This window comes from Macrobrachium nipponense, chromosome 12, assembly GCF_015104395.2.
Source record: "Macrobrachium nipponense isolate FS-2020 chromosome 12, ASM1510439v2, whole genome shotgun sequence".
NCBI classification, from domain to species: Eukaryota; Metazoa; Arthropoda; class Malacostraca; order Decapoda; family Palaemonidae; genus Macrobrachium; species Macrobrachium nipponense.
This window is the reverse complement of record NC_087205.1, coordinates 93,531,441-93,549,607: the sequence shown is the minus strand read 5'-3', so window position 1 is coordinate 93,549,607 and position 18,167 is coordinate 93,531,441. Positions and strand designations below refer to the sequence as shown.

At 36.1% G+C, this 18,167-nt stretch overlaps 1 protein-coding gene across 9 annotated transcripts in view; it reads left to right on the top strand.

Moving 5' to 3' along the window:
- The window catches only part of LOC135224670 (calbindin-32-like), a 259,533-nt gene that overhangs the window by 43,597 nt on the left and 197,769 nt on the right, over positions 1-18,167 (top strand). For 8 of the 9 annotated variants that reach the window (XM_064263899.1, XM_064263900.1, XM_064263895.1 and 5 more), the window contains exon 4: positions 2,245-2,374. The exons of the other annotated variant lie outside the window; for it this stretch is intronic. The gene's annotated coding sequence lies outside the window, so the exon portion shown is untranslated. The remainder of the gene's footprint in view (positions 1-2,244; positions 2,375-18,167) is intronic. 9 annotated transcript variants of the gene reach the window in all.

Here is an 18,167-nt window from a genome sequence, read left to right as displayed (position 1 = left end):
GCTTATAATAAGGCCAGACGAGTCTTTCTCAAGGGTTGGGAGCGTTTAATGGCCTCCCTGCGCTTTTACAAAAGCACTCGAGACTGCGTTTGTGTTCTGCCAATACCAGAGAGAGAGAGAGAGAGAGAGAGAGAGCTTGGAAAGTCCCTTCATTTGAGGTTATTCTTTCATTTTTGTGGGAAGTTTTATATTCGCGTCGGTTTGTGGTCGCGTAGCGAGACTAAAAAGGCTGGCGTTATGATCTGGAATGAATTTGGATAAGGAGGTGAATAATATGTGTATATATAATATATATATATATATATATATATATATATATATGTATATATATATATATATATATATATATATATATATATATATATATATATATATAGAAAATGATAGTCAGAAATCCAAGCTCTTTCGTCTTTAATAAGACATTGACAATGTCTTAGTAAAGACGAAAGCGCTTGGATTTCTGACTATCATTTTCCTGTGGTATTCGGTTATTTAATGAAGTCTCATGCATCTACTGTGATTTTTGTTTAAGCATATATATATATATATATATTAATAATAAAAGTATATATATATATATAATATATATTAGTATATTATAATAATTAATTATATTAATTATATATCATATATATATATATATATATATATATAGAATATATATATATATATATATACACATTAAGTTAACTTACATAAGTTAAACTTTACATTGATTGAACTTTATATATACATTATATATATATATATATATATATATATATATATATATATATATATATATATATATATATATATATATATGATGTATGTTTAATTTTAAATCACGAAAAATTAAAACGTGATGATCATAATGAACAAAATTACAGCCACGAAGGAAAATTGAAACACTGGATATGCCAAGCACTTGGTGATACACAAATACATACACACTTACATGTATACTCTTATATTTATACATGCTTACACAAATCGCAACAGTAACAAAGTATTTATACATTAATATACATTCAGCATCAGCAGCAAGAACCAATGTCATTGTCAGCTTTTGTTTCTTTGCTAAAATTTTTATTATCAATATCCGTAGTTCTATTCTTACTTTGTAGCTTCATATAGTAAGTGTTCGAGTTTCTTTTTTTTTATTTTCGCTTTTTCTTTTAAGTATAATTGTCATTTTTGTACAATATTGTGCAAATCTTTTTATTTCTCGCTTAGGTAAGGCCATAGATTTAAGAGATGAATGTGATTTATTCAACCAATAATGAGTCAATCATGTTTTCATAATATTCATAACTTTTGTTCATACCCATTTGTTCCAGGTTCATAAGTTATAAAAAAATATACATGCATTCATTATATTCATAACTTTTGTTCACGATCATTTGTTCCATGTTCATAAGGTATAAAAAAAATATACATGTATTCATTGTATTCACAACTTTTGTTCACGATCATTTGTTCCAGGTTCATAAGGTATAAAATAAGACATTGATATATATTTTAGCAATTTATAGTGTTCATTTTACATTGTGATGACTTTACCCACGTATATATGATAAGTTTGCCCCCTCAAAAAGATTATGTATTCATTTTCTTCACAGGTTCATACAATGTTAAAAAAATACATTGTTATATATTTGATCAATTTATAGTGTCAGTTTTACATTGTAAGGACTTTACCAACGTATATATGAGAATTCCCTTCCCTCCAAAAAAATAAAAAATAACATACCCCCATTTTTCACAGGTTCATAATATATTAAAAAATACTTTGATGTATATTTGAGCAATTTACAGTGTTCATTTTACATTGTAATGACTGCCAACGTATATATATGAGAATTTCCTCCCCCTACCAAAATAAAAGCTATATGCCCCCGTTTTTCACAGGTTCATACAAAGTTTAAAAAAATACTTTGATATATATTTGAGCAACTTAAGTGTTCATTTTACATTGTAATGAATTTACCAACGTATATATATGAGAATTCCCTCCCCCCCCAAAAAAAATATACCCCCATTTTCATAGGTTCATAAAATGTCAGAAGATACATTGATATATCTTTTAATTTAATAATTATAATGCCATCTTAAAATGAAATGACTTTAACCAAGTATATATGATAATATTTCCCGGCCCTCCCTCCCCCACCCCCTCCCCACCCCACCCCACCAAAAAAAATAAAAAAAATAAAAAATTCCCTACCGCAACCTTTCTTCTCAACTTTGTGTGCTTTTCTCCAGGGAGCGAAGCCGGGCTTAAGGTGGAAACCAAGTGGGACTTAATCTCCCTCTTCCACTTCTAAGTTTTGAGTGGCTGGCCTACACTTGGAAGGGCCAAGCCATCCTCTCTCTATATATTTTGCTGCCAGTGGTAAGACAAAAGGCTCCACATGGGTTTTAATTTTTTTTTTTAAAATTTTGTCTGTCTGTGCCTGATTGGTAACACTGCAGCATGACGAGCGATTTTTGGCTAGATGTCTAGTAGTACGTAACACAGTGGATGTTCCGTCTCGCGTCCTTCACTTCTTTGGTAAAGGCTACGCTGGTGAATATATATAATTATATATAGTATTATATATATGTATATATATATATATTGTATACTATATTTCATATTATATACCTATATATATATATATTATATATATATATATATATATATATATATATATATATATATATCTTTGTACCTTATAGCCCAGTGTATACAGTCATCAGTTTTCACTCGGAGTATCGACGCAGAAAATATAAAACCTTTTCATTCGATATCTCAAACAAAAATCTATCATTTTGACTACAAGAAGAACGAGTACATTGGAAATGTTGTGCTCTTAAAATTATCAATTCTATTCATTCAGCATCGTTCTTTTTCGTTAAATCTTGAGGAAAAAGGACGCATTTGTCCGAAAGATTCTGGAAAAAAGGACACAGTTGCTCAATTCTTTCATTAAAAGTAGCCTGAAAAGATTGAAAGAAACTGTCACGCGAAAACCCAAAGAAGTGAAAACGCCAGCAGACGTTTTAATGAATGTGCTAAACCAAACGTCTAACAACCCACTTAAATCCCCCTCGACTATTCCACAGGAAAATGCCCTAACTGTCTTCCTCATGATCTCGGTCAAGAAGAGCTGAACAATTTGAAAACTGCCATCTTGCAATGATTCACTTGACTAATCCTCTCTTGGTCATTTCCATATCACTCACTTTCCAATCCCCTTTCATTCCACTCCTGCTGTCTTCAGTGTTCAAGATTTCGTCCATTCCCGAATGTCTTGAAGAATAGCACAATTCCCTTAAGTCCATGTTAGTCACACTAAATGTTGTCTGTAAGAATCACCACTAAAAATCATCTCCTAAAGGGCCTGTTGACCCAAGAATGAAATCTACTGATTTAAAAATAAAAACAATAGCACCTGTGGTCACGCGCTAGATCTGTGCTGTGTCAATTAGTTAGAAAAAAAAAGCCTGATTGTCTAATTGGTGTATGCTAAGAGCCAGTGTAGATTCATGTTCGTCTTTTGTGGCTATTGATGCAACTCGAATGTCGTCTCCTCAGACTCTGGAATGTGCTGGAAATCTGGAAATAGTGTCCACGGCTGCTGAGCCGTTCCTGACAATGTAGATGTACCAGTTCACTGTCTGCAGTATTTCTCTCTGTGGACTTTTAACGCCATCAGTAGAGCCAGCATTTCACATGTTTGTGTATAAATTGATGTCTATGCAATGTTGTAAATAGTGGTACTGTAGTGATATTAGTTTGTAAATGGTAAGTGTTGATAGATTGTAATTCGTTTGTATGACAATAACCAAATCACGACGCGTCTGTTCACCGTAAGAGTTCAAGACTAGAATGATCTGTACTGACACCCCGAGTATCCTACATTATATTTTTTATTTTTCATCATTAAATATTTTATTATTCATCATTCATTATATATTATATTTTTTGTTATTCATCATTCACTAGGCACCTTTTTCGACGACCTCCTAGAGGGTTGATGTCCTAAAGAGAGAAATGCCCCACAAAGGGAAAAGAATATTTATGTGTATTTCTGTGATCACTTTTCTGAAGGGAGAAAGACCCCCCGGGCCTCCAAAATAAAGAGACGATAGTTTGGGAATAATGAAAATGCCGGCCTATTGTCATCATTCACAAACCATTGCCCCCGTATCTCTCTCTCTCTCTCTCTCTCTCTCTCTCTCTCTCTCTCTCTCTCACTGCCCAGTATCTTTCCCTCTGTCTCCCTTTTCCCTATTCTCTCTCTCTTCTTCTTCATTCCAGACAGGACTAAATGGGATCCATTGCTGACATTTCTCCTCCTCTGAAGAGAAGGTGTCCCTTTTGGAAGCCATGTCTATCAACCTCTTTTCTTCTTCTTCTTCTCCTTTTTCTTCTTCTTCTTCTTCTACAATTCCATAGCGATTCGTGGTTGGCTCACAAAGGGGGTTTGGGGGGGGGACTTCATTCATAATTTATACTTCTTACCATTAAACGTTGCTTCTTTTTTTCGTGTAGATTATTTTATGCAAATTTGGGTGTTCTTAGATAGTACAATATTATATAAGGCTAATTTCTTTTCCGTGGCATGACGATCATTACTTTCTCTCTCTCTCTCTCTCTCTCTCTCTCTCTCTCTCTCTCTCTCTCTCTCTCTCTCTCTCTCTCTCAACTATTTTTTTCAACAGTATTTTCAGTTAAGGAAACATCCTTCGTAGGAATAATTCTCTACATTATGAGGAATTTTTGATCGACAAGGAATTTGCAGTGTTTTCTTATTAATGTTTAAATGCCTTCATTAAATATAATCCTCCTCTTCCTGCCAGGATATTATGTTAAACCTCCCAAAGTCTTCCCCTTTACCAAAAAAAAAATTAATAAAAAAAAAAGGGATGATGACATCAACATTTTCAATGTACAGATTTGCATATCTAATGGGCTTCGTGTTAAGCCAGAGACGACATTATTTTGTGGTCTAGAAAACTTGGCGATGTCAGGGTCAGGGTCACAGTTGTCAGTGAGGGAGCGATCAGCTGATGTTTTCCGTTGAACAGGGTCATCGTGTCTTTAGGCCTCTTAGGCATATTTCAAGGAATGACTAGTGACCGGATGTTGGAACGAGATTAGATATGGGCGTGTGTGTATATGATCTATGGAATTACATGCATATGCCAATACTTTGACGTGGGTGTGTTTAGATGGTCGAGGGTATAACGTGCATATGCCAATACATCCACCCATACATACATACATTCAGTGCTATCTCCTCATCTCCGTTTGAGTAATATAGACATACCTACCCAACGATGTTCCATTATTATTAGGTAGATAGATATAGGTGTTTATGTATGAACGACGTACGAGTAGTTACATACATGAATACATACGCACATACTTGCATACACGCATTCAGTGTTATCTCTTGAGTAATATAGACATGCATATCCAATGCTATTCCATTATTATTAGGTAGATCCATTGATATAGGCTGATGTAGCTATATACATACATGCATTCAGTGTTATCCCCTCTGAGTTATACAGCCATGTATACCCGATGTCATTCCATTATTATTAGACAGATAGATAACTAGATAACTAGATTAGATAATTAACTTGGTCTCCTGCCTAATTTTCGAAATGCAACCCTTATGCAGGATGACGTCTTTATCAAAATTCCTTGTGGATAGAGAGCCAAATCCAGGGCTATCTGTTCAATGGGGAGTACACATGCACTAAAGCATGTAAGAGAAGCAGTTTTAACGGTCGAATAAAGGGTTTTTTTTCAAAGGATCATAAACACAAAATCAGAAGTTTTTATTTAGATAGTAGAACGAAGGCTTAAAGAGTCAGGTTTTAGTATGAAGTTTTAGTATGAGGTTTTGTTTTTTAGTCTGTTTTTTGTTGTTGATAGTATGGGTCATTTTTAAGTATGTAATTTTTTTTAATAAGGAGTTGGTTTTAGTATCGATTATTTCATGAGTATGTAGGCTTTTTTGGAAGGGGTTAAGAAAGGAGTTTTCTTAGTATGCTTTTTTTATGTATATTCCTGGACAGCCAGATCTTGTTTTTGTCTTATTTTATTTTTAGTGGTAAAGTCATCTATTTAATATTTGTCTTAAGCAGCCTATGCAAAAGATGAGTATGAAATTTAACTAGCACGCAGGAGATGGGCATATTAGTTATAAATAATTAAATAAGCATGAAAACAGAATGCAATTTCAGTTCATCTTTACGTCTTGTGTAGCACCATATTTCCGGTGAAAAGCGTTAGTTTGAAATCCCTCAGATTAGTAGTAAAGTGCCTTTGCATAATAACAGGGATAATATGTGTCTGTACTTATTCATTAAAAATGGTTTACTACTTTCTACGAAAAGCCAACAAACGAAATCACCGTTTAGTTTCTATAAGACGATTCAAATCTATCAGAACGGCCATCCTATAAAGTGTTATAGGCGATATCATTTTATAAGATGACGTAAGTCCCTGACGACAGCCTCCCCTATAAAGGTTTATAGAAAGTCTTATTGAAAGCCTCATTAAGCAGAATGAAGAATATTAAAATTATCCCTTCGTTATCTAATAAATTAACATCCGATTTTGCTAGTAGACGAAAAGACCCCATTAAATCGAACCTAATCATCTCTAGATATTGTTTACCTCGTCCGTGCAACATTCCGTTGCTTAAAGTCAAATAAATCCAAATAAAGAGAGTGGTCACAAATCTAATAATAGTATTATGTTTGTTCGTCCCTTCCTGTTTAGGAGGAGAATACACACAATATTCCTTCCAAACACCGGACCCTAGTCACGCGAGCGTAGCCGTCCTCAGATCAAAAGGGTCTTGTGAAAGAGCAGTGCAGTTATTGCTGTCTTTTTTTTTTTTATTTGTTTACCTTCATTTCCAGTAGGGTTCATCAGTGGCTGTTCTGAGTTTTTTTTTCACTAAATCCAGATCTCATTTAATGCCAATGTTTTAACATCAGAACTTTACGAAACGTAAACACGAAATGTGGTTGATCATAGATTTCCATAATTTTTATTTCTTCTTTCCCTGACGATATTCTAGAACTCTTCCATCATTCTAGTTTTTATTTAATCTTTTCCCTGCAGTTCCAGGTATATACTCTTGTATAGGTACCTGGAATGATTTTTGTTGCCTCTCATTGATTTGATTTTTCTTGCTCGTAAAAGAAAGAAAAAAACGTTTAGCTGCAGGTTTTGCATACATATCTAAAAATAACCCAGTTCTGTGAGGCAGGCATAATTTATACGTTAAAAATATTAGTGACCGTTTTTCCATATACAATTTGAAAAGCCTAATCCCTTTCCCGAGAAAAAATAAGTATACATAAATCACGCTTATTTCATCAACATCTAAATTTAGATCCAAATCAAAATTTAGTCATGCTTTCTGTTGACCATAACGTACGCCTCTGCAAAATTTCGGTGAGGTCCATCTTCGAGTAATTGCGGTATCGTCTGGAACACTAGGATAGACAGGTAATTAACAGACAGTCGTAACTGAATGTGTTGCCTCCTTTCAACCTCATAGTGTGTGTAATAAACAGACTTTGAGACTAAACCTCCAGACGCAGATTGATTAATTATTTGTAGATGTTGCACTATTTCAAAAGTAGATAAATACTAAGGATGCCTTCAGTGCAGGGAAACTCAGCGAGAGACATCATTCTTATATCCCTGAACTATTTAGCATTATTATGTGATTTTGTAAGCCTTTGGAGAAGAAAAGAAGTGACGATTTTGGAGATAAACGCATTCGTAATAGTAAGTGATAGCTAGAGAATTGACGTGTGTTGGAATTATCTGTTGTCCTCTGTGTTTGTGTTAATTGTGCTTCCAGTGTCTTCACAGTTAGTGTTCAATGTATATATTTATAGATGTTATAGAATTTCTATGTTGTGAATTATGCTTTACCATGTTATTGTCTTTTGTTGATTACAGGGAGCAGGTAAGTCATCTGTCTCTTTCATGTCAAATTTAAAATGTCTCGTTTGATATCACTTGTAAACTATGATTCAATATTTGATGCTTCGAAGTTTCGATGTCTCCTTTTAAAATGTATGTGATTCGAAAACACTTCAGAAACAACCATTCTACCGACATTTTGCGAGTATGTCAATAATATGTCAATGACGTGACAACGGTCTCTTGACAAATTATATAATGATGAAGAGGCTATGACAAGTTATATAATGATGAAGAAGACATGAAAAATTATACAATGGTGAAGTGATGAAGAGGGTATGACAAACTAATATAATGATGAAGAGGGGATGACATATTATATAATGATGAAGAGGGTATGACAAACTAATATGATGATGAAGAGGGGATGACTTATTATATAATGATGAAGAGGGCATGACAAAATTATATAATGATGAAGAGGGCATGACAAAATTATATAATGATGAAGTGGGTATGACAAGTTATATAATGATGAAGAGGGTATGACAAGTTATATAATGATGAAGAGGGTATGACAAGTTATATAATGATGAAGAGGGTATGACAAGTTATATAATGATGAAGAGGGTATACCACAGAGATTTTGTATGGAAAGTAATTTAGACGTTAAAGAGGGTACTCGATATATAGGCATCAAGTTAAATTTGTAATGGAAAAAGCGAACGAACTACAACTATCGTTGATTGAGAGGTTTATTTTAAACTCACGATCATTTCAACACAGGATTAAATAGTCTTAGGACCGTGACAAGTTGCAACTTAAACGCGAGAATGCTCATGATTTATAAGGTGACGCGTCAACCAAGAGTGTTAAGCAGGATTAGAGTTACCGCTGCGTAAGTGTGCTCGCTCTCTCTCTCTCTCTCTCTCTCTCTCTCTCTCTCTCTCTCTCTCTCTCCACCGTGTTACTAGGTGCAATTGACGTTGGGAATAAGTGTCTCATACAGAATTTGACGTAAGGATGGCAGTTCCATTGGCGATTCTTTGCATCTTCGCTCCAACTTTACAAGGTAGGACTTCGCAGCTTGGCAGCAAATAGATTCCTTTTAGGATTGGGCAGCCCTATTATCCTTATCCGGTCTTAATCCTTAAATCGCGGATTTAATCTCCTTTTGGCCCCGGGATTTCATTTCCGTCTCGTCTCCCACTCTTTCTCTCCGCAAATGGAACTGTCAAAATTACCCCCGAATTCTGTGCGAGGCACTTATTTGCTATCCTTAAAACAAGTCTCCTTTTACTTGAAAAAATTTGCTTACATTTTTGTTTAAATATTTATTAATTTGTTCACTCTTTTCTCTTTTTAGTGACTGATTTCTTCTTTCTGTATTTCCTATTACCTTCTGTTACTTCTTCCTAATGAACACCGTATTTTAGTTGGAAGCTTGAATTTCAAGTCTTTGGCCCCCAGTTGTGGGCTTGTTCCATATGAATAGGGTTCATTTTCTGAATAATAATAATAATAATAATAATAATAATAATAATAATAATAATAATAATAATAATAATAATAATAATACTAATAATAAAGTAGTAGTTAGGATCATACCTTGCGAATGATAGGGCGCTGCAAAATTACTGATTAGCAAGCGATTCGTTCCTCAAGCGCGTTCCAGTCAGCGAGACAACACAGATCCTGGAAAAGCCCCTTCCATGACGCTGGGTAGAGAAGTGGCTGAACAAACAGGGATATTTGGCGTTGTTGCCTGCCGCCAACGAAAAGTCGATCGATTGGCCGACAGTCGTATAAAAGAGCCCAGAAGCAGGAGGAAGGGGGGTGGGTGGCAGTTGAGCGTGAGTGGTACATGTGCATAATAAATGAGGGCTGTCGACCACGCTAATTCCACAAGGAGGTCCCGCAGGGCCACTCCTCCCTCCCCTGCCGATTTGGTGCCTTACGGGACGTTTATACACACTCTGCTTTGGTGGCTGTGGGTGGTGGTGGAGCTTTTAATAGAATGGTGTGGCGCTTTCATTCAGGTCTCGTGTGTGTGTGTGTGTGTTTGAGTTCAGTATTGACCCTGCCTTGTGCATTTTGTCATCGTGAGACTGTGAGTATGAGTGTATGTGTGTATGGTTGTATGTATAACAGGTATCATGTTCATACATTTTAGTGTGTGTGTATTATATATATATATATATATATATATATATATATAATATATACTATATATAGATTTATATATACCTACATACCTCTCAAGTATAAAAGGCCCTATTAAAACACTCTGGCTTAAAGCTAAGTTTTTACAAAAGAATTTACATACATACTACACACACACACACACACACAACACACACACACACACACACACACATATATATATATATATATATATATATGTATGTATGTATGTATGTATGTATGTAGTATTTATGTGATGTGTATGTCTGTGGGGATATAGTTTATCAATAAATAAGACCTACCCTTTCTATGTCTGCTGATCTACCTTACCTCTGGGTCAACGTACCAGTGTGAAGAAGTGTTTGCCCCAACTTGCCGCTCTATCGATTCCTTAATTTCTTCGAATTCGTGAGTACACGATGTCCTTGTGTGGCCGTTTCTCGCCTTTGTGCCATTGATTGGCCTCCTGTTGCTCTGTTGGAAAGAGGTGAAGAACTGTTGACATAGTGAGTGATGGCTTTTTGGTCTTGTTACTTCATATTGAAAGCCAAAGTTATTCGATGTAAATAACTGCCTTCTGTTCAGCGAGACGTAATTGGTTTGTCTTCTGTTATATTAGAAATGATCAGCTTCAGTGCTGGCATTGACGTCTGTATGGGAGAAAGGCTGACTAAGTACTTTAACAAGAAAACGGAAGCTGTTTTCAGGTCTGGTCACAATGAGGCCTTAGTGGGTCCGTGAATGTGTATTATTGGTAATGCATAGAAAAAGAAAATTCATTCATTTCTACTGTCTTTCTCTGATTACATCTATTTAAAGTAACGCATGTTGTACTCTCCTCTTATATGAAAACTATTGGACTTTTTCTTTATAACATTGATTGAAAATAACACGGTTTTTAATCAATCCACGTATGAGCATTGTTGATAGAATATTCGCTGGATTATTGTGCTTCCAAGTTGATTATTAATAGGTGTCTTTCATGTCAGCTGTAGATATGGCAGCGGACTTGCCTGACTAAATCAGGCTCTGTCACTAGACAATGGAAACAAAAGTAAGTGTTATTGAGCTCTCATCCTATTTGATGACAAAGCTTTATTTGCAATGAAGCTGGCTTGGTGATTCAGGAGACACAGGGTATGTCATAGAGTACTATCTTCTGTTAGCGCGCTGGATGTGGTACTGATAAATCTGATTGACTCTCAGAATCTCTTGTGTTCCAGAAGAGACAGATATAAGGCAATGGTATGTAGAAACGATATGATTTAAGAATGGAAGAGAATAAATATGAAAAATTTTACCAGGGGCCAAGCGCTGTGACCTATGAGGTCATTCAGCGCCGAAAGGGAAAATTGAGAGTAAAAAAGCTTGAAAAGTGTAACAAGAGGATTGCTGTTGTAGATTAAGCTGGCCTTATGCCAGCACGGGCTCTTGCTCATAGAGGAGCTCGTAGAGCAGGAGAAAAAACCTCAAACCAGTTGCACTATGAGTCAATTGGTAGGAGAGGGTGGAAAGCAAGATGGAAGAAAGAGAATATGAACGGAGGTAGAGTAAAAGGAATAAAAGGGGTTGCAGCTAGGGGCTAACGAAGGTACGTTGCACAGAACCTTGAGTAATGCTTACAGTGCGCAACTAACTCGACCAGGTTGATAGTCTCCTCTTAAATCAAATGCAGACAATGGTTCCTCTCAAGTTTTCCCCCGTTAATCTCACAGAGCAAATTTTACGAGATTCTGTCTCTAGGAAACTGACAAAAGTCCCGCACTCAGTTTGAAAGGAAGTTCTTTTTTACGGTTTCCCTTCTCTTTCCACGTGAATTTGCCATTTGCTTCAAATGACAGGTCTTCGTAAAGACCTCGGAAAATAAAGATATCTTCGTTGTAATTTCTGTCAATAACGAAGGATAGGTCTTCTTAGAGACCTCAGAAAATAAAGATATTTTCTTTGTATTTTCTGTCAATAACGAATGACAGGTCTTCGTAAAGACCTCAGAAAATAAAGATACTTTCTTAGTAATTTCTGTCTATAACGATTGACAGGTCTTCGTAAAGACCTTAGAAAATAAAGATACTTTCGTATCAATTTTCTGTCAATGACGAATGAACGAACGTGTCTCTGCAAATCCCCCCAAAAATAAATAAACAAAAAAGAGGCATAAAAACTGCGGCCGGGAGAATTACATAACATGTAAGCCGAAGGGGACGAGAGAGAGAGAGAGAAAAAAAGCATAAAATAAAAACATCCATATTGATCGACCAATCCAGAGATTACTGACCCCGAAAGAGCAAAGGCGAGATGAGAACGAGGGAGATAAACGACGTTGAATAATTTTTCTGCCGCAGAAAAGCAAGGGAAATAAAGCCTGTGTTTGAAATATGGATTTAAAAAGAATAAGTAAAAAAAAAAAGAGGAGGGAGGGGAAGGGGGAGGGGAGAGGAAGCACTAGAAAAAAAGGCTGAGTGAGGGGGGTAGAATCACGGAGGACTGAAGGTAGAAGGAGTATGGAGGAAGTAAGAAAAAAATGAAGATTGGGCGATTACTGAAAGAGAGAGAGCCGTACAAGACGCAGAATGGATAAAATGAGCAATTTCGAACCAATAGACCTGCCATTCGTTACTGACAGAAAAGTACTAAGGAGTTATTTTGATTTTTCGAGGTCTTTACGAAGACGTGTCCATTTATAATCGACAACAAAGTCCCCCAAAATAGTTTACCTTTAAGAAGGTAGGCCCAATGGTAAATACTTGTCGTCAACTGGGAGACGAGATTTATGTCGAAGAACCGCCATGAAATATCTATCATAAAATATCTGTCATTCCTCGCTGTATATTTAAAGCATTGTCTCCAAACTGACTAATGTCTGAAGTCAAACTCAGACAAAATGATATGTGTGAAAGTCACTCGAAAGATAGATGCAAAATTTTAATGTCATATTTTCTCTTGCATCTTGAAAATAAAACAAAATAAACAGCATGAAAGATCTCGACCGTATTTTGTGATTCTAGTGATCGGATATATTTAGACTGAAACAATGCAGCAATCGATGCCATCATTTTAAACAAAACACCTTTTAGAATTCACGAACACGATGGACGGAAAAATAATCACTAAAGAATGATACGATTTATATATATAAAAGAAGAGGCTCTTGGGTTTTCAGACCAGAGAAAGAAACAATGCAGCAATCGATGCCATCATCTTCAACAAAACACCTTTTAGAATTCACGAACACAACGGGAAAATAATCACAAAAGAATGACACGGTTTCTAAAGAAAGGTGCTCTTGGTTTTTCAGGCCAGAGAAAAAACCTGAACGATGATAAATCAGGATAATGGGTTTATATCTCGCTGCACATCCGCCCATTATCCGTGACTTATTTTATCCTCGTCATTTATCAGGGCGAGTATCATAGAAGACCACTGATACAGGTTATCATTTTATTATGTCTGCCGTTATGGTCTATCGTGGACAGCAGGATGGAGATCGCTGTCTATTTTTAATATTTTAAGTAGGACCACTTTGTCTTCATTATCAAAGGAACCGAAAAGAATAGTGTATTTTAACCCGTCGTTTAATGAAAACAGATTGAGATGTTTTTTTTTTGTGAAATGGCTGTTAACTTAATATTAGGAGTATTTAAATGATTGCAAAGAATTTTACCAGGAAATTCAATTAGGGAATTTCAAAAAAAAACTTTAATAAGTTTTATTTTTATAAACAAAAAACTTATAAAGATGAACTCAAGATATACAATCATCGTTTTTACATAGCTCCTGTAATTTTACCCAGACAATAATGGTTATATAGACTTTTGGACGTGATATACCATCCGATAACATCTGATTTACTGCTTCCATGTTGACGCCTTTTTGGAAGATGGTCTATAATTCCAGTAAAGGTAAATGTTAGCTTTCAGAATATATCAGAACCTTACCTAAATGTTCTAGAAAGTGCATAGATATCATCTTCATACCTATCCATTTGCAAAGATGTTAAGTTTGATGAGTCAACGGTTGTTAACTTTAAACTCTACGGTGTCCGCCCGCCGCATTTCAGTTACTTCTTGTATATGTTCTTAAGCATTGACAGTACGTAAACAAATATTTTGGTGTGGAGAGAGAGAGAGAGAGAGAGAGAGAGAGAGAGAGAGAGAGAGAGAGAGAGAGAGATATGAATTTGCAAGAGCATCAAGACATCTGTTGGCGTTATTGACACAGACATCCGTTATTGACATCCACTTACGGTAAATCAACATCCACGCATCTCACTGCCAACAGCATGGACAGGTCTATTCACGATGTGATGGAAATAATGATGCCTACTCATGTACTAGGCCTAGCTATCCTATACACGAATGCTTGCATAAACACCAATAAGCATTAAACAGACACAAATTCACACGTGTGTGATATTTGTCTCCTGATCCGAGAAGGGAAGCAGCACTGTGTGTGGTCCGTGCCTGGTTGGGTTACCGACGTCATATGTATGTATATATAATATATATAGTTATATATATTATATATATATGTATATATATTTATATATACACACATACACACGCAATTTTTTTACTTGTCTGTATATTTGCAAATGCTTCCCTGTGTGCAAAAATAAATAAATAAATAAATAAATAAATAAATAAATAAAGAAATATTGAGAGGGCGAGAATTCCAGCTGAAGAATTCTTCCAGGTCTGGGTTCTTATAACCTCCGAATAGAAACAGGGAAAGGAAGGCAAGAATCCAAGAAAAAGTTCCGTGTAAAGCGGAACTTTTTTTGTTCTTTTCTCTCGCGTCACGGAAAAGGTAGAAGTCCTGGCTACCTCGAAAAAAGAAGAAAGAAAGAAAATAAAAGAATTCCCGCAGAGCGAGAAAAAGCAGGTTTTAAGAAGTTTATATAAGTAGTTCACCTTAGAAGGTCTCTCTCTCTCTCTCTCTCTCTCTCTCTCTCTCTCTCTCTCTCTCTCTCTCTCAAGTAATATTGTTATTCTTTTCAGCAAAGATCGTCTCACGTTATTTTCTCGTTCGCCTTCGTCAAGAATTACGCGCTTAGATTGACGTATGAAATAAGACGTAGGCTATGAAGACTTCAGTGCGCATGCGTGCATATACGTTTGATGCCAGTATTTTCACGTAAGAAAATGTAGGCAGAGTAGAAAATGGCAGTACAGATATTCTTTAAGTTTTGGAAAATGTTCCCGATAAGCCATTATCCTCCAAGTATCTCAGAATATTGCAGTCAAGAAAAAGTAAAGATTTATGCAAACGTCACGATATTTGAAGTAAGCACAGTGGATTGAGGTGACGTTAGGATAAAAGAAAAGCTAGAAGAAATTCGTGCTGAATGAGGACTTTATTGCGAGTGGTAACGAGTGAAGAGTTCGAAATGCAAAATCATTGCATTTATGGTCAACTAAGAGAGTGATGGGGGAAACGCAAGGGTTTAATTTTGCGTTTGTGTCCCTAGATTGTACAAAGGAATAATTCTAGGGGAAACTTAAAAGTATTTTGGATGAAAAGAGAAAGGACGAATGTTGGCAACTAGTCTATAAAACGAGAAGATTCATTATAAGTTCATCTATAGATATTATCAGAAAAACAAACAAAAAATATGGGTTGATCTTACAACTATGTCCAAAAAAATGTTGAATTTATAACATTCATTCACATTTGAATGAGACTCATTATAAACGTATTAAGATATTGTCAGAAAACAAACAGAAAACGTATGTTGATTTTACGAATACGCCCTAAAAAATGTTGAATATATAAAACATTTATCCACATATGAATGAGATTCATTATAAGCGTTTGTAGATATTGTCAGAAAAACAAACAGAAAATATGTGTTGATCTTACAAGTACGTCCAAAAATAATGTTGTATATATAAAACATTTATCCACATTTGAATGCTGGTCGACGCTTATTCGCACAGATATCGCATCTGAAGGAAAATGAATGGCTGGAGGATGACCATTTATCGTGGACATGACGCTGAGATGAACAGCTGTGGTTTGGCAGGAATGTGATTCATCAATATGGAATGAATAAGCAGAGAAGGCCTCTATGAATAATTTCCACGATGGATAGATTAACGTATTATCATAAATATATGAATGAGTAAATTATAGAAAAATAGAGATATCTAGAACTCGGTCATAGACATTGATATACGTCTATTTAATATCTTGAAGTAGATATAATTAATAGAAATATGGCACGAAATGACAGGTCTTATGCATCCATTTTAGGCCATAGATGATAATGATGATTGATATTATGCTCCTTAGGGGGGTTTGTGCCATCAGTGACCCCTACGCGGTGCACTGTAGGAATTAGTTAATGTTGTTTTGCAGCGTCCCCTCGGCCCCTAGCTGCAACCCCTTTCACTCCTTTTACTGTACCTCCATTCATATTCCTTCTCTTCTGCTTTCCTATCTGCCCTCTCCTAACTATTGTTTCATGGTGCAACTGCTTAGAGGTTTTCCTCCTGTTACACCCATGACACTACTCTCACATTTTCCCCTTTCAGCGCTGAATGACCTCATAGGTCCAAGCGCTTGGCTTTTGGCCTAGATTCTGCGTTCTGTTCCATTATTATTAAGATGATGATAATGATAATGATGATGATAAAAGCAATGATAATAATGAACGAACCGGTCCAGAAGTCTGTGTACAAAAAATCAGAGAGAGACATTCATGAAAATTGGAGAGAGCAGAGAGCGTGACTGAGGAGGAGGAGGAGGAGGAGGAGGAGGAGGAGGAGGAGGAGGAGGAGGAGGAGGAGGAGGTGGGGGAGGAGGAGGAGAGGAGAGGAGGAGCGAGGAGGAGGAGGAGGAGGAGGAGGAGGAGGAGGAGGAGGAGGAGGAGGAGGAGGAGGGACTGGAGTGTTTGCCTCCCACATATGAAATGAAAATTACAGAAAGATACCGACATTTTCTCCGAGAGAAGTTACTCGGAGGGGAAAGATGGAGGAAGAAAAGTAAAAAAAAAAAAACGCGGAAATGAATAAATGTCTTGGAGATCACAAGGTTTGAGAGAGAGAGAGAGAGAGAGAGAGAGAGAGAGAGAGAGAGAGAGAAGCCGTCTGAACAAAAACGTGGAAGGTGAGAATCCTTTTAACATCACAAGGAGAGAGAGAGAGAGAGAGAGAGAGAGAGAGAGAGAGAGAGAGAGAGAGAGAGAGAGAGAGAGAAAGTCCTTTTTGAAGACACGCTAATGGCGGAATATGAGGCATTGCAGGAAGAGTTGAGTATTTCTTTTTCTTTCAGAATTTTCCTCTTTTAGACTTTTGATGTTTTTTTTGTTTTGTTTTGTTTCATTTTTCATATTCACGTTTCTATATTTAGGCGCGCACACATATTAATCCATTGTATATATATATATATATATTATATATATATATATATATATATATATATAATGTATATATATAAGTATATTATATCTCCAGCTGTGGTATTTTAATCTAAAAGTAGTATAAAATTTTGAGAGAGAGAGAGAGAGAGAGAGAGAGAGAGAGAGAGAGAGAGAGAGAGAGAGAGTGTTACAAGGAGTTACAAGGATTAGGATGCCTCAAAGACTTGTTAGTCCTCCGAGGAGGAGACATCGTTTGCTCACTTATCTGTAGGAGCAGGTTTTACTATGCATTCACAGTGTCCTATTGATTTTATCTAGCTTTCTAGAGAGAGAGAGAGAGAGGAGAGAGAGAGAGAGAGAGAGAGAGAGAGAGAGAGAGGAATGCTTTAATTCGGTAGATCTGCTGGTGATAATGCAGTTGTAATAATAACACATACAACGCAGAGTATTTCATGTTTCAGCCCTATGAGAAGGATGTTAAAAATCTCGACAAAAGCAATGGAGAAACTTCATCCCATCTCTCTCTCTCTCTCTCTCTCTCTCTCTCTCTCTCTCTCTCTCTCTCAATTTTTTGTATTTAATGAACACAGTCCAAATTGAATCATAAGCATTTCTCTCTCTCTCTCTCTCTCTCTCTCTCTCTCTCTCTCTCTCTCTCTCTCTCTCTCTCTCTCTCTCTCTTTCACACAGTTT